This window comes from Varroa destructor, unplaced genomic scaffold (assembly GCF_002443255.2).
Source record: "Varroa destructor unplaced genomic scaffold, Vdes_3.0 BEIS01000001.1, whole genome shotgun sequence".
Taxonomy (NCBI): domain Eukaryota; kingdom Metazoa; phylum Arthropoda; class Arachnida; order Mesostigmata; family Varroidae; genus Varroa; species Varroa destructor.
Window position 1 is genome coordinate 40,669,676 of NW_019211454.1, and position 23,491 is coordinate 40,693,166.

General features: G+C 44.0%; 1 protein-coding gene and 2 long non-coding RNA genes across 5 annotated transcripts in view; 2 read left to right on the forward strand and 1 right to left on the reverse strand.

Annotated features, from left to right (window-relative positions):
• LOC111242932 (GTPase-activating Rap/Ran-GAP domain-like protein 3) overlaps positions 1-23,491 on the forward strand; it is a 389,128-nt gene that overhangs the window by 181,109 nt on the left and 184,528 nt on the right. The window lies entirely within an intron of this gene.
• LOC147758635 (uncharacterized) lies at positions 269-22,414 on the reverse strand. Its single transcript, XR_015318508.1, has 3 exons — positions 21,974-22,414; positions 18,433-18,859; positions 269-1,187 (listed from the first exon to the last, which is right to left on the reverse strand). It is a non-coding gene; the product is annotated as an uncharacterized LOC147758635 (long non-coding RNA).
• LOC147758636 (uncharacterized) overlaps positions 19,431-23,491 on the forward strand; it is a 38,355-nt gene continuing 34,294 nt past the window's right edge. The window contains exons 1-2 of one of the 2 annotated variants that reach the window (XR_015318504.1): positions 19,431-19,757; positions 20,031-20,216. This is a non-coding gene — a long non-coding RNA (uncharacterized LOC147758636). The remainder of the gene's footprint in view (positions 19,758-20,030; positions 20,217-23,491) is intronic. The other variant, XR_015318503.1, reaches the window with a different exon arrangement.

Consider the following 23,491-nt stretch of genomic DNA (forward strand, 5'->3'; position numbering starts at 1 on the left):
GAACGTATGAATAGCAAGTTGAAATTTGTATTAAGGTCAAGTGCAATTCTAGTCAAGGTGTCATTATGAAAGTTACAGGGAACGAAAAACTTAATAATATATTTAGAGTAAATTACTATGCTGCCGCATCTGTAATAAACGCCCCAAGAATAATAATAATATGTCTATATGTATATGTAATGTAATAAAATACTAATTTATCAAGTTTTTGTATCAGTTAGTATTCACCAAATTGAGATTCAATATATTTTAGTATGATGGCCGTCGAAGCATTTAATCTCAAGGTTGTTGTCAAAGGTTTTAGACGTACACAATGGTACCCCAGGTTTATAAAGTATAAGTATAAGGTAGATATTCTAAGTTATGGTTATTTAGGCGCTAACAATGACCATGAGTACCTGCTTTCAGTGCACAAAATAGCGTACACTGTTGCTATAAGTAGGTAAATTATCGTGTGTGCATACCAATTTTTCTTTACCTGCACGAAATTATGAGTGTACGTATCCACATATGAATGTACTATGAGGTCACAAATGTGCATGACTACGGGGTGCTCGGCGTGTGAGGTCGCCTCTGTAGTGCACATGCGCAGTGGAACAGAAGACGTTCGGTGGAGCACACAAAACGGTTTACATTGTTCCTTTACTTTATGCAAAACAAAATACGTACGGCCGGCTTTCATTCTCAGCCTGTATTTCACCTGGTCGTTTATAATAAAGCAATGAAACAAATATTACAATTACCCTCATTATTACAGCTCGTCCAATACTTCTTACTTCCTTACGCACTCTCTTCTTCACTGGTATCCCGCCATTGCCTATTTACTGTTATACTTACAATGGGAGATGCCTGCCATGATTGCAGACATGCTAAGCTAGTTTCATCTGTGATCAATATTAAAAGAAAAAGCTTGCTTTCTAATAGGCCAAGGCAGACAGATGGACGGTTGTAGGGCGATTCGGTTGCCTGGAACAACTCTCCCTGTTGTTCTCCGTCCCATTTTGCTTGCACGGCCTTCGCTCTCAAGTCGGCATATGCTCATTTGCGCGAGGCACGTTGACTGCGGCCTTCTGTAGCTCATACAGCATCAAGGAGCTTGACAGCCCTCCATAAGTGGCAGGCTAAGAGGAATGGCCCCATGAAACATCGAGCAGGCCCCACAGGTTGTCGTCTTCCTGTCCCAGTTCCTGAAATGAAGAAATGAAGCGGTAGCGGTGGTTACAGTCACCACCGCTACCGCTTGGAGTCAAGGGAGCAAATACGTAAGGAGGTATAGGTTACCCCGGCCATTTACTAAAATGATACTAAACACAGTCCAAACCCAAGACGTTGTGCTTCTGCAAACTGAATCAAAGGTCAACGGCACATGAAAGCGTTATTGGGAATTGGCCCCAGTACCGATATAGAAAATGATGAGAAATCCCCATGTATAGCAGCAGATGGAAAAATCCCTTTTGAAAAAATTGTCGTTCTGATGGTAGGTATAAGGTGTAATGATACTTTCCACAGTGATACAGTACGTACAATAATATGCTGTGACCTTGAAAAACGCCGTGAATTCTATTTGGCAACTAGGAATTTAGGCTGTATAATAAAAAAAAAATTTGATTATCTTGTTCAAATAACATAGATGGCTGTGTGATTCCCGCTCATGCTAATTGATTAGTAGCATGCAATCCATAGTATACGAATTCGTAGTTCTCCATCTGATTATAGCCCTTACATTAAGGAATATTATTGCATAAACAGGTATTGTAGCATTAACAACGCCTTATGCAAAATTTTGCTATAGATTAGAGGTAGTTATTTCTACCTGATTAAATCCTTAAAAAAACAAACGTACCAAGGTCGCTGGCTAAACGAGTCACTTATCTTTAAATTATATAGGTTAAAGCGAAACGACTAATAGATGGCAGCGGCTGGTAGCCGATAGTCTAACAGACAAAATTTCTTTTTCCACAAAGAAAAAGAGAAAAACATGAAACGAAACGTTTTTCGTTGTAATAACATCTATAGCAAAAGCAGCACGGTCGCGCTGTAGGTTAACTCTTTTTCTACGTTTTCGCTACCGTGCTCAACCCCAGAGTTGTACCCTGAGCTTTTTCAGGACGCTTCACGTTCGACGAGGAAGGGGCCGTTTTTTGCCGTTATGACGTCTCCAGTCTATCTAAAGCCCGTCAAGCGCAGTGCACGCATCGCAGATGGGGCAGACACGAGCCAAAAGATCAACGGAAGGCGAAAGCGGGAAAGAAGAGAGATTTTGAAACAAAAAAGAGCGAACGAACACAGAAAAAGCGAAGAACTTGGCGAAAAGTTTGTTGTTGTTATTGTATTGTGTAGGTAGGTATGCGTGTTCTGTGCATGTGTTAAATTAGCTGGCAGGCCAAAACGGTTTTTAAATACCCATATTACGTCTCAAGTTTTTTTTTTTATCTGTACCAGTGCTTTTGACGGCAATGGTCCACGGCACGAGGGCTCCGTCGGACAAAAGGATATCAAACTAACATGATGGAGGAGTAATGCCGCTGCCTAGCCGATTGACTGCAGTAGTCGCACCGCACTCGCCCGTTCGCCTGTCTCCCATGTCTGCCACCTTTTCATTTTTCGCGCAGCTTTCTATCTCGCGCGTCTATCTTTTTCCCTTCCACCCTCTGTCTATGTATTTCGTTTCTCGACCGCGCACTCAGGATGCAGGCAGCTGCCGTCATTAAATAGGTAGGTGGATGTTTCGGCTGCTAACAACTTAGCTTTCTCATTGGGTTAAAAGAAAGGGAATTTTCAAATAAGAAGCAAGCCGAGGGAACAATTTAATAGCATAATTATTTGTGAGCTTTCGTTTTGCCATTGGCTTCCCGTTACTTCCCGACGTTTTCTGTCTCTGTCTCTCTGTCTGTCTGTCTATATTTCTATCTCTACCGGTATGGCGGCTGTGGAACAAGACAGCTGTCGCACCAGGAGCAGCCGAACGAACTAGGGCTGCTATCGCACAATCACATGCACTTATGCCGACAGCCACATGTAGCGTAATCGCGCCCCGTTCCCCATTGCGAATCGCCGCCATAGTTGTCACGATTACTGCCGCTGCCACACAAAGCGTCCGCTAAGAAAAAGTCTGAAGACTTTTGCCATAGCTCACTAACAGTAACAGCAGCGCCCAACCATCATGGTATGTCTAAAGCAGCAAAGCTCTTTGCTTTCCCAAAATGAGTAACTCCCTACACCGTATACCGTCTCAGGTGAATCCTTTCAAATTTGCTGCGATCCTGGTGCTTCGTGCCGTTCGGAAGCTATTGCAACTGTTGGTAAATTCTCTTCCCGTTGCTCGCGCCATCATGCTCCTCCGATAGGAGTAGCTAGACAAACGGGCACCGTACCTTTTAGGAGTTGCAATGGCCTTAGATTCTACCGAGAAGCGCAGTTGGCAAGATCTATCTTTGTGGGTAGATCACCGGTAGGTACTCACACTCACGCAGGAGTTTTTAGTTTACACAGTCAGAATATTAGAGGATATCAGAGCACGGTCTGTACACATTGGAACAGAGGACACCTCTACATAAAAGTAAGCAGTGGTCTACTTCTATACGAAGATGTCGTAGTGACTCTAGTTGGCACGTGAATTTCGTTGATCATCTTTTGTTGGAGGCTAAAATCATCCACCAACAACGCTCTATGTATGAAACAATGTGAGGATTACAATATGAGGATCTTAGCTCCTAACCAAAGCCACTACTTGGTCAAAAGAAGAATGTTGTGGCTCATCTTCTTGCCGCACTAGCATGGGGTTTCTCTTTCGCGGAGGGTTCTACGGCCCAAAAAGTTTCTTCAAGGAACCTGCGTACATGAGAAAAGAGCGCAGGCCTAAGATTCGGAAAAGAAGGGTACAAAAAGGTGTGTAGTACTTGACCGAAGATGCCCTACTGGCCTTGGATTTGGCCTCAATCCCCGCCTCTGAAGCCCTCGTAGAGGAAACGCATGAGATCCCTGTGGTACAAGTCTGGGATGCTCGTTTTATTTCTGGCACACGGTACAGTTGTAGCTTTTGGTGTTTCTGCAACGGAACGGAGTACGAGCTTCGTACATTTGATCATTCATTTTTCTCTTTTATGGCTCTCAACTATCCATTCACTGCTACCCAAACGCCCAAGTGAAAGCGTGGGTGCTCTCAGCTTTTAACCCTTACTCTGTTGGCTTCCTATGGTACTCAGAATAGAGTAGCAAAAGCTCTGTCGGGCCTCGACCTTTTATAGGCAACATGTATGGTCAACATTTACGATATTTCTACAGCAAATGCTATGGAAAATAAGCTGTTATCTCAAAATGTATACGAGCCGTAGAATCTTGTTATATACATAAGCCTCTCTATCTTGGTTAGGTCGCTCTGACGAAGTGAAGGTTCCGTATGACTGCCGTACTTGAAGAAACTACTATTTTGACAAACTTAGGCATTTGGATAGGTAGCTCAGTCCGGCTGGGACCAAACTAGTTTTCAGAAAACGTTCTATAACCTCGGACAACTTCTCCCAAAACAGAAGTTGGCGGGAATGTTCAAGCGCGTCATTGTATCGGGGATATGAGACATAGGGTTCAGTTTGCCGAAAAATAGATAAATTTTAACCCTAGTTCATCACTTTGTACTGATTGCTCTAATTGTAAAACTGTGCATTTGAAAAGCCTTTAATTCTTATTAAATGAATAAACATTCACATTATGATTACATTAACATTATGTTTAAGATATTCAAAACAAGAACTTAAAAGGAATCCCGCGGTAGCTTTCAGCGACTTACATTCGACAGTTTCGGGACTCGAGGTACCAAAGTTGGCTGGACACCAAAAGCGAAAGTTAGAGTGGAGGGAACAACATGCAATCAGCAAGCCTCCTCAGCCTTTCATATCCACCCACAGGACGTACCCACGTGTGCTTTACACGTCGTTTGCCTCATACTTCGAAACAGATCGCTGCCTTTTTTCTTGCTGTAGTTTCAACCCGCCACTACTGCCGCCAGTGGCAAAAAGCATTATACGCTAGAGCTTTTTGCGGTAACATACATTGTAACTGCACTTGAGTGCCCATGCTTTGCGTAGTCGAGCAGTCTAATTTGATAAGAGGCCAGCGAAGGACAAGGTCCAGGCAACCCAATGGCTATTAGTACGCCTCCTGCTGTTGCCGCCGCTGCTTGTGGGCAGAGCAACAACAGTGCATGACGGCCCATGTTCAAGTTAGCGCATTGGTGCAGGGATCGGCTGGTCCAGTCATTAAGCTCGGAGTTGCTCCCATCTACTGATTGCCGCATCAGGGAATTAGCTGGAAAAGTCCGCGTGCAACGGATAGCAGTGCGGTGAGCAGCGACTGGTAAAAGCATAATCTGCCAACTTGGTTCTTCTATCTCCATCCGTAGTCACACAACAATCTGCAACACACGGCTTGATGCCTCTCGCTATGGCGTCCCTTTGCCTGTGCAGTCGCCGCGTTTCATCCAGCCGCTTTGGTCGCGTTCAGCGCTTGGACATATGTATATATGTTATACGAGAGAAAAATAAGAGACACTTCAAGCAGCTATCGACCTACCGTCAGCCAAATAGTTATCGAGCCAACCTATCTAATTCTCCATGGTGCACTGTTTACGTGCCAAGATTGTATGCTACGTTGCCTGTTTTCAGTGCTGGACACGCACACACACATATATATATATATATATTGTGTGTGCATGCATACTGGACAAGACGAAATGCAGGCAAACGGCGTTATTGTAGTTAGCTGGTTCACTCATTGGTTAGACTGTTCGTATGGACCAATGGACCCGCAGACGGAGATCATAAAAGGGCAATTATCAGTTTCCTATCCATGGCACAGCAGCACAATCGTTTCCTGTCACATGCATGAACAAAGTGCGCTTCTGCGTCGTCCGTTCATCGCTCTGTTGCCTTCAATACATGAAGAACAACGCTGTTCGGGCCGGTTTAATCAATATTCAGTAATTCGTTGGTGTTGCTTATGCACGACGTTAATAATGAAGACGTAAATTCGTTTAATAGTACACTTACAGCGTCATATATACATAGACTGTATATATATGTATAGTCGAATTTTCGAGTTCGAATCTTAGCGAGGAATTTTCAATAGAATGATTGCAAAAATTAACTAAAAACACAGGAGATGCAGGCACATTTAGAGATTTCCATACTAATAAACCTAGCTTAAATTCAGGATCGACTGCTATCGTAAATTAAGTGCAAAAACGGGATTGGCCAACCTAAACCTAAAAATGCACGTCTACTAATATTTCCAGCTTTTTTTATACAAAGCACTTGTGCTTTGTATAAAAAAAAAGTCGTTTTCTAGGTTTCATCCAACGTAAACGCAAGCTCTTTTTGCAGAAACCTCAAGCAAGCTTTTTATTGTTTTGTTGAAATTGGTGTAGTCACTCTTGCAATAGCAGAGAATGTTAGATAGTAGAGAATGTTAAAGACGTAACATGGAGCCAAACAGTAGACGCACTTACAGAAGATTACTATAGGAACCGCTATCTGTTTGTGTGTGCTGTGTCCGAAATGATATCTTTTAAATAGGCTATCTCTTTTTGAATATCACAGATAGGCCTTAGATAGGTACAGTCGTTGTATTTACTGCACGGTGAATGTAGTCCTCAGAGGACGCACTCGACATTTGCGGGTGTACTGCATATTTTATTTAGTCAAAGAAAGTGCTCAGCCAGCGATATTCTGCATAGAATACCTAGCAAAGCGAGATTCTTTCGGGGAATTGAAAGAAGGGACTGGGTAAACGGGCTGGCTCCGTCCTTTCAAGTGGTGCTTTGTCCACATAGAACTGTGGCGCTGTAACTGCCACTGCCATACATAGTAACGACTATCCATATTCACGCATATGTCTGTAGTACGACATAACTGGTGAACGGCCAAATAGGCCAGATCGTTTCACCGGAGTACCGACAATGTAGAGTATCTCAGAACCGATTTAGCGGCCGGTCAGCCAAATGCACATGTTCGCGTTTATTTGTTTCATCTGCGAACTATTAACAACATAGCGGCTTAAAACAGGCATCGACTGTATTAACCGACAAATTCCTCCCGCTAGCTTGGGTGCGTGTCTGCGTCTGCCTCTGTGTGTACACACTCCCTCGCGTGTTCGTCATCGAGCTTAGCGTGGGCTGGTCAACACGGCTAAGGACAAGCCTAAATAATCCACGCCTGTTCATCTTACGTGCAGCTGCCTATTTTCACTTCCTTTCTACGTTTGTTGCCAAGTGTATGTCGCGTAACTCGGGCCTGAGCAGGCCTTAACTTGCGCAAACCAAGTACAAATGCGTCGGCACAGATGCTTCTATTTTGACCGTTATTGCCATCGAAACCCATACGCTGGTCGTACGACCTCCACGTATGGAGACAATAGGTGCTCTCAAAAGCCCGCTGTTCGCTACCTATAGTAACAGCTGCTGTCCGGTTGCTGTCGACACCAAACGTGGAGAACCAATTTGGGGCTGTAGGCACCGCGGTCGCATCCAACGCACCATCGAGCTGCCAGCCAAGAATAGAGACAAAAGCGTTGTTGCCGGCAAGGCTCTCCCGGTGATTCTCCCACATAGCGATACGATAGCTGTGTTGTAGTTTCCATAGTTGACTCGCCACCCACAGAAGCAGTCAATAATATCAGACAAGATTCAGCGAGCGGCCCTATTGGCTCTATGCAGCAATTTCTATCCTGGGCCATCGAATGAGCTGCGCCTTTAGCTCTAACAAGATGGCTCGAGTGGGATACGGGTTGGACGGTGTGCAGGAGGGATCGAACTTCAATGTTTCACAATCATCATGTAAATAGGCAGCGTTCCTCTCGGGTGGCCGTGGCGGCGGACAAAAGGCGATCGAGAATTAACGAATGGCCCTAATGGTCCAGCTAGTCGTGGCGACAAGTAATTAGTGGCGTATATGCCTTTCTCAACATGGCCTGTAGATTCGGTCGGCGTCGTTGCATCCGTCCGTGTCCCCTTCGCCGCCGGTAGTGTCGTTTTGACAGCCGGCTGAGTATTATGACGCCGCAATGTCATAGCGAGAACAGTCGATATTATCAGCTATCACGTTTAGCTACGGCCTAGTAAGTTCCTTTCTCACGATTGTCATCCGTGGAAGTAGCCACGTAAAGCTTTGTCTTCTTATGTGAGCATTCGACCTTTGTTAGCTATACCCAGCCAGCTTCGATAGTGCTATCATATGGGGGTTCTTCCATCGGTTCGTATAGCCTAGCTGCTGCTGCTACAATTGACCTAAAAAGTAAGGTGCGGCTTAGTCTAATCCTGAGAACGGCGTTAGCTAGTCAAATCAACATCGAGACAGAGAAGAAGTTAACTCATTTTAACGTCATCGGCATACGAATTCAGCACGCAACGGGACTGAAACGCTTTGCAGCTGTGTTTAAGCAAAGACTTAATTTTCCATCTCTCAGTCTCTTGATACGTAACGTTTAGAACATTAAGCGTGGCACGCATCGTTGACGTTGACACCATATTACGAGAACAACGAACTTAAATCGTATGTAAAAACGTCAAAAATCTCTAGTCATCGTTTTTACGTAATATCTTATATAACAAGTCTTACGTAATTATAAATTGTCTTAAAAAATAATAAAAAAATAATAATTAATGTGGATATCGATAACTTGAATAAGTTACGTTAGTACTAAAAGGGCATCATATGCCAAATGCCTGTGTCAGCTCTGCTTTAGTAGCCAATTCATTTCGAGCAGAAATTCGCAAAGTGTTTTTGTTGTCAACGCTGTCTTATTGCCGAATGAAGCTGAAAAAAAAAAATAATTTATAGTGCTCATTAGAAGAACAATGAAATAACCATACGGTTCGGACAGGAAGGTTCACGATATCGACATGGTTTGTTTTATCGTCATAATCATTATTATCGCGTTCTGTCAATACAAAATCGCTCTACGTGATTCGTATCCTTTATGGAAAGATAGACAAAAGTAAGTTCTTCGAAAAGCGATCATGGCAATACGCTGACCTGGTAACCGTGATGGCGCTAGTGAGGCCAATTTCGTATCCGTGCACCTGTGTTCACATTTAGGACCGTTTCTGCGTATGAGCAGGTTATACCAGTGTGTGCACGTACGCACACTGCGAACGAACTTAACTAAGCATTTGCTGTTTATCTGCTTACCTGACTGTCTGAGCTTATCAACTTGTGACGAAAGGTCTGCACTCGCCTTTGCTGTCGTCTCCATCCTGTGCACGGCCGAACCCCGGCATCAGCTAACCATAACCAACCGCAGCATATAAATATTAAACAACCTCCGAGGTTACTCACCAAACAAAGGACCCGCTGTTGGTTAGGTCCTGATTCTTTTTTCCTCTCCTATTGCACTCCGCCATCGCAATGAACAGCAGAGCAGGAACTGACAGGATAGAGAAATGGAAGCTTATCGCACCGATGTATTGCTAGTACGTCAGTAAACTTTTTTTGAACTTTACAGCTAGTTGAATGTCTATTGCTTTTAAAGAGGAAAAGCATATCAGTACGGGTATTTAATTAAGATATCTACATACTTTCGGAAATATTCATTAGACTAGTGATCCTACACGAGATGATTAGAAGAAACTGGGCTACACAGTCTGCAAGTATTAATAATGAACCGTTGGGTTGTTGTTGTTGCCAGAGTCGCCTGTATTTTTTCCATCCTTGTTTGAAACTTCCAAACTACACGATCAGAGCGTGTGTATGACAGTATATTGATATATGAGGCAAACAAACGAAGAGCGCTACAGCTGATCCTATTCATGTGCAAACCACCTACAGCGCAGGTATAACATTTACATAAGAACTATTATAGAAATGTCTCTTCGCCAGGGCAGAAATTACTAATTAGCAGGCGTTACTGTCACGATTTAGTTTCATTGCTGTCAAATGATATTTATTCTATTTTCAATTTTATATGTATCTCATGAGTTCCCCTGTTTATGATCACCGTGTTCAATTCACTCACTTTTTTATTTTTTCTCTCTCTTTCTCGGTCGCACAAGAGGCGTGTACAAGCACAGGATGCCCTGGGAGAATCTAGGCAATGCTTGTTTGCATGTGGTCTCGTTTTCATCAGCTAGAGTAGCCGTTGATCATTTAGCGCAAAAGCCGTAAACGTAGAAACAGCTATAGTTATGAGGTAGGGGGGTAAACGAAATGCGGATCAATCGTCCCGTATATTCTGAATGTGGGTGTGGCACAATGAAAACCTCTGCAAGTGATGACTGCTTAACTGAACTTCCCGATGTACAAACGTAGGCATAGACGCGGACTCATTCAAATGCGCAGAAGGGCTTACAGCGCTGCCAAGAAGAATGAGTTATGGCCAGCGGACGCGCTTCACATCTTTGTGTTGGTCGTGCGGCTATCTAGTGATGAGCTGCGCCTCGACTGCATATCTAGCTCGGATGGATACCAGTGAGGCCTACTTTCCGAAGATCTCTTCTCACCTATACGCCAGCCATCTCGCGTTCGAAGCCGCATTTAACTATCTGTATACTCGTATACCACCACGATTGCTGTCTCTGTTAGGACAAAATGCTTTGGACCGCACATCCGCTCGCAGTACTTCGTGCTATTGTTGTTGATGCTGTTATTCTTCATACGATTATGGATGCGGCAAGATTTCGGCTCTGCTGAGTGCTTGCACTCTCAAACTCTGCGTCGTCCATTTGTCGTTAGATTTTTCTCCATGTTTGTACGTCTCTTTTCCCGGGTCAAACCCACTGTCAGAACTGTTGTTGTTGTTGCTGCTGCTGCTGCTGTTAGTGGCTTCTCGTTTGCGTCATCTGCTTGCTCTGTTGTTCTTGTAGTGTAGCCCTCAGTGCAGCTTCAACAGCCCGAACCTGGCCCAAACTTTCTTAAAGACCCCTTCCCGTCCGCTGGATGTCGTGGTTGTCTGTCCCGCTCTCCACGTTTCCTTGTCCTTTTGCAAGCCCGTTAGGATCTCTTTCCCCTTCACATACACACACACAGCCATGGTAAAATGGTAGATGATAACGCCTGTGGACGTTTCGCGCGATTGCGTTTGTCCTGTATTTACTTGGCTGCCGCGCTTATTAAATGCGCTGATGAGATAAACTTCTCTCATGTATGTGCAAACATTCTCTTCACATGGACAGCCAGAGAAGGTCATACAGTGAAGTAAAAAGGCGAGAATACAAACAACACCATTTATGACGCCATGGCCGTTGCTACTTCGTGTTCTCGCTGCTGTTGCTCCTGTCACCGGCGCCGCCGCCTTTGCTGCTGCTGCTGCTGCTGCTGCTGCTGCTGCTGCCGCTGCCGCTACTGCAGCCGTATATTTCAGTGGAAGCATAATGACAATAATAATAACTTAATGTACAACAACAGCAACTATCCATCGTGGCACTGCTGCTGGTGAAGGCGTTCACCCACTTGCTCTTCACCATCAAAGGTCCGAGTGAAGTGGGTATCGGGCTGTTCGGAAAGGGATAAATCTTTCTCTCTCTTTTTGATATTTATGTCATTGATAACAATAAAGGCGCCGCGGGCAGCGGCACCGAGCAAGTTTGCGTGTTCAACGATAAGTACGTAGAAAGACACTGAAAAATATAGTTAACGTAAACGTTTTGCCGTCTGTTACTATTTCCAATGACGTTTTTGCTTTGCATGAATCATTAGTTCGTTTGTTAAGAGCCTTTGGAAAACTTTGACGGAACAATAAACTGACTTATGCGCAAAGCGTCATGCGTTTAGTTGTCATGATCTTTCTTCTTCAACCTCAAAATATGTGTCAATCTGTATATATTTATTTCCACTGTTGGTATCTGGCTGTCCGACAATATCTTTTTATAGCGTACATTTTTGATTTGGGAGATTGTCATACCGTCGGCGCTGCTACATGTCTATGGGAAAGCTGGAAAGACTTATGTAAAGTACAGTTCCGGCTTTTTTCAACGCATTTTCTTCTCTCAAAACGGCGGCCCATTTTTATATATTTATATAGAGGCCTGCGCAAACGGGTATTTTCGGTCTCGAGAAGCTGAATCGCAATGCTACACATTAGAGCCTAAACCTGACCATGGTTTCGGGTTGAAAATTTCGAATAAAATGGAAAAATTTAACACGACGTAAAGTAAAGTCGTGCTCCCTGAACAGAATGAATATACCAATCTAGGACACAGCCCAGACTGACATGTTGATCCTGTGCGCACGATATTGTCGGATAGGCTAATCTTCGTACCTTATTTACGCGCGTTTCAACAGCAGAACCAATCTATCGGTCGAAACCGACGGCCTCAATCGACAAGAATCAATCAGCATTATTAGAAGAGCTCCGTGACCACGCTGTAAAATTCAGCAATAGTAATAATAATAACGATGTGAGCGAGAAAAATCTAACAACCCTAGTTGCTATAACATTTAATGCTCGTAATTTAATCGTAACGCAAGTTGTTTTTACATCTACTTTTTGGTACTGAAGTTCTTATAGTTTAATCACAAAGTAAAATATCCTATATGGATGGATGGAGGAAGTGTGAGAGTTGTCATCATCGTTGATGAAGCGCATAAAACGCGACCAATTCGTACTTAGACGAACAATAGATTGGACAACAGCACGCATCTGCATTTATAAAAACAGCCTTGAGTGAATCCACTTTGGATATTATGTACCCAATTCGAATTTCGTTGATGAATGATTGAATTGAACTGGACACTTAGGTTCGAAAGTCTGACGTTAGAAGTTGAAATTAAAAAAAAAAACTTACTTAAAAATAAAAAAAAAATACACCCTCTGAAAGCACCAGGTAACTTCACCTAATTTTGGTGATATAAGCTTTCGACAGTGGAACTTATGTTCTATGGCCACAATGCTTATTAATTGGCATACAAAATGATTGCCAAACCAGCACACGATCTGTCTTAAATTCCTATAGTCAATTTTTCCTATAGGCAAGTTTTCACTGTGCCTATGTGAGACCTTCCTCCGCTCCCCCGCCCGGGCACAACACGCGACTTAGAACATGTGGAAAAATGTAATCTTATAAATGTAAGGACTCTTATTATGCTTATAATAGACCTTTACACTACACGTGGCAACTTCAGTGCCTGCGTAATATTAAATAAGTTATGAGCTATTTGGGTGGTGCTAGTGAAGGGGAAATTTACCGCTAGTCCTTGGTTATACGCAAAACTAATATAAAAGTTGCAGCTTCAGTATTTTTGACACATTCTAACTACTTTTATTTACCGACGCATGTTACAATCCCAATGTTTCGCAAATATGTTGCAGGCCGTTTAGCGTTAATTACGCTTTTTTCAGACAAGTGTTTCTTAAGGCTTACTTTTGCATAGAATCGCGTGATGAATAGCACACAGCTTTACGTCACCCGGAAGCGGCTATTCGACCCCATTGATTTTTATTTTACAAAGTTTCGAAATTGTTATCTGTCCGGTTTTCTGCAAAACCTCACCTTCACACTCCACAAATTACCTGTTTTTCTATAACATATATATTTCTTAAGCTAAGATAATAACCGACTGCTCTGAGCCTTAAAAAGAGCTAATATACAGGAACAATACGTTTGCTACGTACAGCGTGGCTCAGATATATGACATTCATCAGAAAAGCATTAGCAAGGCCTGTCAGTGATCTCACTTCAGTCGCTTTGCAAACAGAGAAGGAAAACGAGTATCACGTCGTTACAAAATACAATAAAAGCGTGCGTTTCAAATGCACACATAGAACAAGTTCGGTACGCACATGTATCCTAAGCATTTGTTTTTATCGTCTGCTATCTTTGTTCAGTTCACAATAGCGTACTGATCGCTTGGCGCTCAAGCGACCTGCATACAAACTCGCCGATTTTTCCATGGAGGCGAGTTAGGCGCCTCCGCCGAACAAGGTACAAGTTGCCTCTTTTCCACCGCTAGAAGTTCTCGATGCAAAGCGATATGCAGATTTATACAAACTCAATGTACCCAAATCGAAGCACACCGAGACCTTTACTAACCTTCACTAGGGCACGTTCGGGTCGTCTTGCTCTCAAGCAGAAGCCAGAGAAGCAAACAGAATGGGCCACACTGTTAGCACCGGTAGCGGCAGAGCCCAATGTACAAAGCGAAAATAGATCGAAGCTCCCCGTTTTTGTGTTGCACAGTTGAAACATGTGCCCATATTCTCGATTTTTCGAAACGCCGATATCGGTTAACGTTGACATAGAGAGATGCCTTGGTACCATAACGTGGAGACCTAAGGAGGACACTGTGTCTCCGATTTTCCAGAGACGTTTTATTCCTAGCTTAATTTCAATGAAAATCAGTACATTAAAATGGCTTTTGATTCGCCAGAAAAACGGTCGTTTGAGGAAGCTTCAGTGTGTATATGCATTATTTCATACGATGGTTACAAATATTATATTGCTATTCTTGAGATCTTAGTTGAGAGTCATCTCAGTTGTATCTGGCCGGTTAGTATATAGTCTTAAATAGCTATTTTGGACTCACTGGCTTGGATCCTTGCCATTATCTCAGTCCTGATAGACGTTTCAACCGTGTATTACATCGTAATAAACAATGAAAACAACTTTAATGATATTATTGTCCAAACATTGTAAATTTTTGTAATCATTCAAAGACTTGCGATGGATTAGTAGCCATTAAAATATCTAAGTTAGATAATTAGAAAAATCTGCTTAGTCTAGAGCCTGCTGTGACCTAGGACCGAACGCTTCTCATGTTCCAACGTAGATTACACTGAACGAGATCCCTGGTGAGCCATCAGAGTTATTATCTGCTGTTTACGTACATAGCCAGTAAACATGACCATCTAGAAACAATAGTATTGTTCATTTGCAACGGAGCTACGCATATGCTGTTCTGTCGTGTTGTTTTTTTTTTCGTGCTGGCGCCGTACACGACGCCGACGAGGACGACAACAAAGAATGTTCATTTTTTTTGTTCGCTTACCCCCTGGGTTTTGACCTCGATGTCCGCTTCTCGTAAGGTCTTAGTAGATGTTTAAATGCGCACGCTTCTCCGAACTCATATTATGCACTTCTTGTGCTATAGTAGCTATAAGAGCGAGTAGAACGTATGTAGGCACATCTATACTTAGCTAATGCCGCCATCTGAGTTAAGGGAAGATCTTGACAAAGCAGCAGCAGTTTTCTATCTAAACTCTTAGGCCCTTGAAAAAAGCGCCTCGCTTAGTTTAACACCCTCCTGCACCAAGACTCCCATTATATCATTGCATTAACTCGTGCCTTGAATGTCTTTAATCTCTCGGCCCGCGTGCCGCGGCCTGATCTATTACAGCTTCAAATATTCTCCCTAGCGTCTACCACCGGTCATTCGTCTTTGCGTTTGTCGATAAGCTTTAAGTTCCGCCATGATAAGACGATAACAATGCGTTGTTTCTGTAGTTGTATCCTTTGTTGAAATCTCATCAAAGAATGACAGAAAGAAGATTTGTATCTTTCTTGTCTTTATTAATCATAGACAGCATCGTCCCTTAATCGGAACAGCGGCACTAGTAGTATTCGAGCTGCATCTACAGCGTCAGGATCCGACAGTTTTTCGAGAGATGTCTTCTTGTGAACGCGTACAGGGTCAGCCATGGGAAACGCGGACTGTGAAGAAATCGCTATGAGCATTTCCCTAGAGCCAGCAAAGAGGCTACGGGATGGTGAAGGCCCTTCCCTTGCCCTTCGTTTTAGTAGCCTGGTGGCCGGTTGGTCTCTTTAATTAAGTCATCATCACTAACAAGCGCCAAAGCCAGCTCACCAGGCCACAGCAAAGCAGGCCAGAGAACTTCACATGTCGCTGCTTCTTCTCAGATGCCACTACCGTCTCTGACGCTTGCGACGTAAAATTCTTCGACACCTGAGACGGCACCAGCGGCAGAAGCAATAAGCAGCTATCAGCCATCCTTACTGTCGCTATCCTCAGTGGCCTCATTATTGCCGGCACTATGCCCTTCAGCAGACAATCTCCTGTACATTTCGCTGGGAGACTTATTTTCCTTTTTGCCGTTTTTCACAGCTAGCTTTTTCCTGTATGCTCCAGAATACCCTTGGCCATTCTTTTGACTTGAGTTTAAGCGTGACCCTGGCCCGTATCCGCCTAGTTTCCTCTGCCTTGCTGCTAATGCCAGTTAGACAATAAATGTTCATCCATCGCAAAGTAGAAAGGAGTTTTGGTGATTTGGCTATAAGCCCCGTGGTTCGCCTAGCTCCCGTCTCTGCTGCGTCGCGTAGCTGCCTGTTCGGGCCGTTTTGCTTGCGGATCATTGGTGTTCATACTTTTATTGCTTATTACTGCGATCAGAAGCGGAAACGTGCGGACCTCAGGGCCGACAGCAGCCACTTCTTTTTCCACAAAAGCGGAACACAACAGTTCTTCACATTTTGGTAATTAGCTTTTACGGTAGATTATTATTGTAATTAAATTTAAGATTAAGACACCTGCAATTTATTTTCTCGTTTGGTCATATGTAAGTCAAGGATTGGGCTGCTCAGTAAATACCATATATTATACAGTTGTACGCATCTATATTGATGCGTTCTACGACTAAAGATGGCAGCATAAACAAATACTTTTGTTTGTTCAAAGCTGCATATTTCCACGATAAAAATGAGAAAACGCATGGAGAACATGACGACATTATTGACCATCAGTCTGCTCGCATTGGTAGTTGGCCATTGCGCGTATGTCCATATGGTTAAAATTGCGTCAGCATCTGTATACGCGAGCTCTTCGGCCGATTACGTAGCGCGAGGGGTTATGACACACAATGCATTTGTTACACAATACCGCACTGAGATGGTGTCGTGTTTAACAGGCAGAATAGGAAAAACAGCACACACACGGAGACTTTTTCTGTTTATTTTGAATATGATTAAGCTTTTGTCTAGTTTCGGAAAGAGCTTTTACGCACTTTGCAATTTCATTTTTGTTTTCGATCGTATAAAAATTAAAACAATTTCCGTGGACAAAATATATATAGAGTAAGACTATCCATAACTGTGTGTAGCCTTATGGTAGTGCCTAAGCTTCTATAGACAAGTAACACAGCAGGCGCTTGTACCGTATTTGTGTCTCGACATGTGGGGGGTGTGGACTGAGAACCCACTTAACTGTTTACGATCGTTGTCGATTTCGTTGTATGTTCCGTTGTAGCTGTCCTCGTCTTCGTACAACGGGGAACGGAGACGGAGAGAGAAGCAAAAGATGTAATGAATGTTAAAATAAAGAGAGATACATGCTTTGAAACCCGTCAGCTCTCGGCACCGACGCCGTTACGTTAGAATGTTAGCCCGAACTAGTTGGGGATCTCGTGCGGGAAGCGTGGATCCGACGTCCGACTTTAGCGGTTTATCAGATGCGTCTTCTCGACTAGCTAGCTCGCTCGCATCGCTGATTTGGGAGCGCCTCCTCGCCGATTCCCGTTGGAGTCGTGGATGGGTGGTCGTTCGATGCGACTTGGAGAGCGGTGTGAGCTACGAGTCGCTTTGGGTAAAAGAAGGGTGAGGGAAAATAACCTCCCGCCGCCTTTCTCCTTTGAAATAGGGTAATGTAGAGAAAGACCACAGACAGGCAGTGGGAGAATTTTTGGGTTTGGCCTATAGTCGACCATGTCCCAGCGTTCTACTATCTGTACGCCCCCGATACGGCGTCAGTTGTAGAAAAGAACGAAGGCGTTACTTTGCCATTATCTTATGAGTTTATCGGAACAGAGTCTGGTAAAGAAGCAAGTAGGAAGATCTTCTTAGTTAGACTGCAAAGGAATGACAGCAAAGGCAGCGACCGCCACCGATGCCGTCGCTATAGAAACCTCTGAAATCGGCCGAGCAGACAAACGACTACCGCTGTAATGGTGACGACAGCCGCCCGACCTCGGTCCGTCGACTAGGATCTTCGTCGAAAACACTTCTCTCCCGCGAGGCTGCTTTCCCTCAGCGGCGTCCGGCGACAGAGCAAAAGAGGAAAGAGGAAGAGGTAGCAAGACGGAGACGACAACGGAAAAAAGCGAAAAGGAGGAGGCAGAAAGGAGCAAGAGACGGCCAAAATAGGAAAACGCAAAGAATAAAGATAGGGAAAGAGTGCAAGGCAACGGACGAGAAGCAATGAAAGAGAAGCAAAAGAGAAGCCTCCTTAATTCGATTAGTTCGTTGGTTCGTCCGTTGTGGCTGCTGCTAGTTTCGGCCGCGGCTACTGTAGTCGAGCCCAGCAAGCAGGGAAAAGCGGGCAGCAGAGTTAGTCAGCCAGTGGCCCGCTCTAGCTTTCTCCCTTCCCCTAGCCCTTCTAGCCGAACGCAAGGAAGACTTCAAGGGAGTGGCAGAGAAGCACGATGTGCTGCAGAAGTTAGACAGCCATTGGCGGCTGGCAGTTTTGCTTTAAGTCGGCGGACTGTCCGACTATCACTTACCTTTCTTCAGCAATGCTAAGAAATTCCCTTCTTGCCTCACTGCTGTGGCTCTTTCGCAATCGCTCTGCGGTTCCCCGACGTCGATGCCCCTGTCTGAGGTAATCTGTCTCAGATTTTTCCAGTTTTTTCCACCTAAGTGGAGCTGTAAATATATTATGATTGCATGGTAGAGATAACAGTAATGAGTGGCCGCGCTGCTGATCATGACGGTGGTAGCAGTGACTCCAGCACAGTTACAGCACGTGCAGAAGCGTCTGCTGTCACAGCAGCCGTGTCTGCATCGGAACTGTCTGATGGGCGACAACAGCTGCCCAGTATACGGTTATAGCGGTTCTTCCCGTCGACAGCTGGTATTGCGACTGCGGTGACTATCTCTCACACAATAGTAATGTCGATACTCGAACAAAGATGGTATCGTTGATTGTTACTAGAACAACAAAAGTATAACAACATAAGACCGATCACATGTTATTGGCCACACGATCAACATTATGTAGCGTCTATATGGGTAGAAAAAGAAATTTTGTATCTAGCTACCAGCGTTAGTCAGGCAGCCGAGCGGCGCTAACGATTTGTAAATCAGAGACAAAAACTATTTATAATCATTGGTCCCAGATATAGACAATATTTTGAACGAGATAATACAGAAATACATTGGGATATTATACGAGTTACATCTCGCCGTCGTATTTGCATTCTTAGGGCACTCTAGCTGCACGAATTTGTAGTGTAGAACTAGTAAGTATGCAAAACGCGAATTTTTGTTAATTTCAGAATATTTTAGTAATGAGAATAAATATGTTTATCCTTCGCCATCTATTTTGAAAAGTTGCAGCTGTAGTAAATATATTGAAAAAGTACCCCCTTCACCGTGAAAAAAGCTATCAGCAATGACAGGCCAAGAAGACCTACTTTATTGTTTGCTATAGGCACAAAGGCTAACTTGTTCAGCCTGTTTCAATCTACTAACAATCGCATAACCCCCTGTAAATCTGAGGATCACGAATCAACGATTTTGTGCTGCCCTAGTAAACGTTATTTTTTTTACTGACAGTGTCGTTTTAGGACGTTTGGTTTGAGGCCTACAGCGCGTTTTACAGCACCATCGTAAAAATGAGCAGTGCCATAAGGCTAATTCCCTATCCTACAAATAGAATGCGATATTCGCAGGACATTACAACGAACAGACAGGCAGGCAGGCAGTCGCTATTTGGCTATCACACGCGTTCTGACAATTCGCTCGCTAAGATCCCATTTTGATCGAATCATTTGTGCGTTGGAGTTCTACAGTGCGGATCGCAGTGCTTGCTACCAGCATACTTTCGGTATGTGACGTTGTGCTTACTGTGCAATTGTTATTCGCCCTTAGCCCTTTTAGGCGGCTATTATTTTGTATCTCACTTGATTAAGAGCTTTATCGCATAACACTACAATAGTATACAATATTCTTATGACCCCGTGTGGTAAATTTTTAGCACACTTATACTTGCTTCCAGATAGACAAACATCTATCTCCCTGTGCCTGTAGCAACAATCGTTTAGGCAATCGATACGAACTAAGTGCTTGAATGCGTATAAATAATAGAATATTGATGCAGGTCTGGCATCGCCGCCTCCCTTACTAGGCGTTTCCCGGAGAGGGGGCGACAACGAGAAGAACTGACACACTAAGTCGTATACTGAACCTTTATGGTAGATGCGGAAGTCAGCTAAAACGGTCGACGCAACAGGTGGTTTACAAAGTTGAAAGCACGGCAAACAGCGAATCACAGGCGCGGCCAGTTGTAAGTAATTTTGTCGCTACTAACTTTGCGCTCGAATTCGTTTCGTATTTTTGTTTCTTCAGCTGCCATACTTACTTGGCACCGCCGTCGCTATCGTGCCGTAACTACTGAATACGCCATGAGTAGCTTCAGACTAAAGCCTTCTAAGGAAGAAAGTTTTCCATCTGTTTTGTTGCGGTTTGTAGCATTTCTCTATGACCATTCTAGTCGTTGCAAAGCGGTACGAATAGACAGCGCAGCTTCTCCAAAGCCAGTGATCCCGTGCTTTTTGAGAAGTTTCTAATTTTCACCGTCATCGAAATCTCTATCGCCGCGGCGACAGCCAATAGAAGGCAAACGAAAAGCCCCTATCGGTGTTATCGAACGCTGTGTTTAAACCGTTTTATTATAGGAAAGAGGGAGCCTCGAAATGTGGTGGTCAGCTTCGTTTTTAGCAGTATAGGTTTTACGGCGAAGCGCATCGTAGGCTACATGCAAGGGATTTCTCACCGCGTCTTCCGCAAGGTGTGAGTGGTTAAAAGGAGTGAGGAAAGACAATAGGAAATGCTAGTAAATCCAGTTTCAGGCCGGTAAATCGGTGGGTATTGGTATAGTGGTAAAAGAAAAAAGTGGACACGGACACTGTTCTATAGTCTCATGCTCCCTTACTTGAATAGAAGAAACGACAACGAACGACGATTTAATATAAAGCTGAAGCTAGTATTTACAGCCGTCCGTATTTTTCTATTATGTAAGCTGGGCAGGACTGCATTGCATCGATCCGATAGTAATCGGGGCAACGGATGGTCACTGCACAGGAATGATCTCAGCCGGTCGACTCAGCTGATTCTTGCGTCGCCCTAAACGAGAGGCTGGTGGTGCACACTCAGCCAACGGATGAGCAGACGAAGAAGCGAACAGGCGAAGCGACTGATTGCTCCATGATGGAATTAACAAACCCCCGTCGCACAGAAGGATTCATTATTGAACTATCGATCTCCATTCAGATACATCCCCCCCCCCACACACACATATGTAGTCTTCGTAACCCCTTGCTTCCAACTCGTTTCCCAAAGGGCTATCTGGCCATCCAACAGACGGTCTCCCGAACCCACCACCCCGATGAAATCGTATTGCCTCAAGGTTTATAATCTATCAGCCCACATATTGGTCAGACAGTGCCTATATAATAGGAAGGACCGCCACACGCAATGCCCAAACATCCATTTATCCTCGATTTCATTTCGCGGAATGCCTTTGTGTCTTCCATAGGAGCCTTGGAGTTCATGGCAGCGTCGGTTCGTTCTGCCATGTACGTGCAATAGCAATGAAAAGTCCAATCACACCCTTTTTCAGGCCGCAAAACCGATGTTTAATCTCGATAAGGTAACAAAAACGGAGATATAATGAAAGGTATCTACAGTTTTACGATATGCCTAGATGAGACCGACTTCTGAGATACGTTGCAAATTTCATCTTGCCTAAAGCTGTTTTACCCCTCAAAAAATATCTATTTTCATAGCAGTATAGAAAAACATTGTACAAAAATAACGCGTTTAACTCTAATATACATCGTCCCTGCCGTGTTGACCCAAAAGCGACGTACGTTCAGCTAATGACCTCACACCTTTATAGACTTTTTCTTCAAAGCTGCACAACCACTATAATACGCTGAAGCCAGAAAGCCTAGACGGTGAAAGCAAAAGATTAGAGAAATACACTTATGAGATAGTACAACTGAACTTTAAAGTTCGGGACAATGTTTCAGAGTCATGTACCTTACTTAGAGAATACGCTGTGCGGCACGCTTTGGCGGCATGGCGTCAACTTCTTTCATTTGTTCCTTTATCCTGCTCTCGTCAGGCGCAACAAGCTATCCAGTCACAATTTCACTGTTGGATACCTGTAACCATACAGAGGGAATCTTCGAGAAGCGGAACGACGGGAACCGCCAGCGCGCCAATGCTAATGAATATGCCGGTAAAAGCAACGGTTTTTTCTTGAACTTTCGCTATCATGGTGTGAGGGCGAGAGAAAAATGAGTGCACAGGCTACATTCTATGTATTTACTACTTGCCGTTTAGTCCGTTTAGCTGTGCCGCTCTGCTCCCTAAATGTAATTCTTAACGCTTTTACAGCGTCGGCGTCGTTACAGTAATGGCATATACAGGTGGGTACGTTAGCTCGATTGCCGCAACATTTGCCCCATACTCGTCGGAAAATCTGAGAATAATAAATGAAAAATGAACAGTTTTGTAGGTGTCTGTTTCCCTAATGCTACTACTGCTGGCTAACAGACTACAGCTAGCGTATCTAGACTACATTTGGCCGGACAGAATCACAACTCACCTTAACTCAGCGGGCCTGATACGTTAAAAAAGCAATGTTAATGGCGGTTGCTGGCTCGGGCTTGGGCCAGGTCGGCCGGCTACTCAAACCCCAAAAATCTTACTTTCTTGCTTGTACTCCCATTGATTTGATCGTAATTCGGCCTAAAGCGGCACCCTCAGGCAGGGTCAGGTGGCAGCAGAGGCAAGAAGTAAACAGTCGACAGTCTGAACATAAACACGCTGCCGCTGACTCCTTTTCAGCGCTCTCCCGAATGTCAGTGTCACGACCAGAGAGAAAAACGCCGAAGTCTACTTTGTTTCACTATGCCCTGTTTATTCACCACTAATACCAGGTGTATGAAATCGCGCTTAAGCTATAGCTTTAGCAGCAGTACATACAACGGTACTACCGGTTTACATTCCCATCTGTGGTGCCCGTAGTGGTAGCGATGGCGGTGTTAGTGGCAGAAACTTTACTGGCTGCTGCAGTAAATAACAGGCAGAAACCTACAGATCTGCCGATACTTGAAACTACTACCGCATCATCGGATATGCTGAATATGCAGATGCTGACTGGGTGGATGGATAGGTAGGTGGATTTGCTTACTGCTAATAGCTGCGTGGAAAGGAAGCACCAACGGTAAGCGCTTCACTCTAATAGGACAGTAGAGGAAAGAATTGCTAAGCAGAGAGTGCAACAAAAAGGTTGAGAGATAAGCAGATAAAGAGATATATATATATATATATATATGCAAGCGATAGCAGATCGAAAGCTGAACTTGATTATGTGTACGTAGGCTAGCGTTGAAAACTATTTCATTCTCTGCGAATATGACCGTTCGTGTGTACTTGCAATTCGCGCAACCACACTCGAAAGAATATTTGTTCTGTTCTCCGAGCGATGGTGCACCCTTTAGCGGTCAACAATCGTGCCTCAGGGTCAGCCCCCTTTTGGCGATTACCATC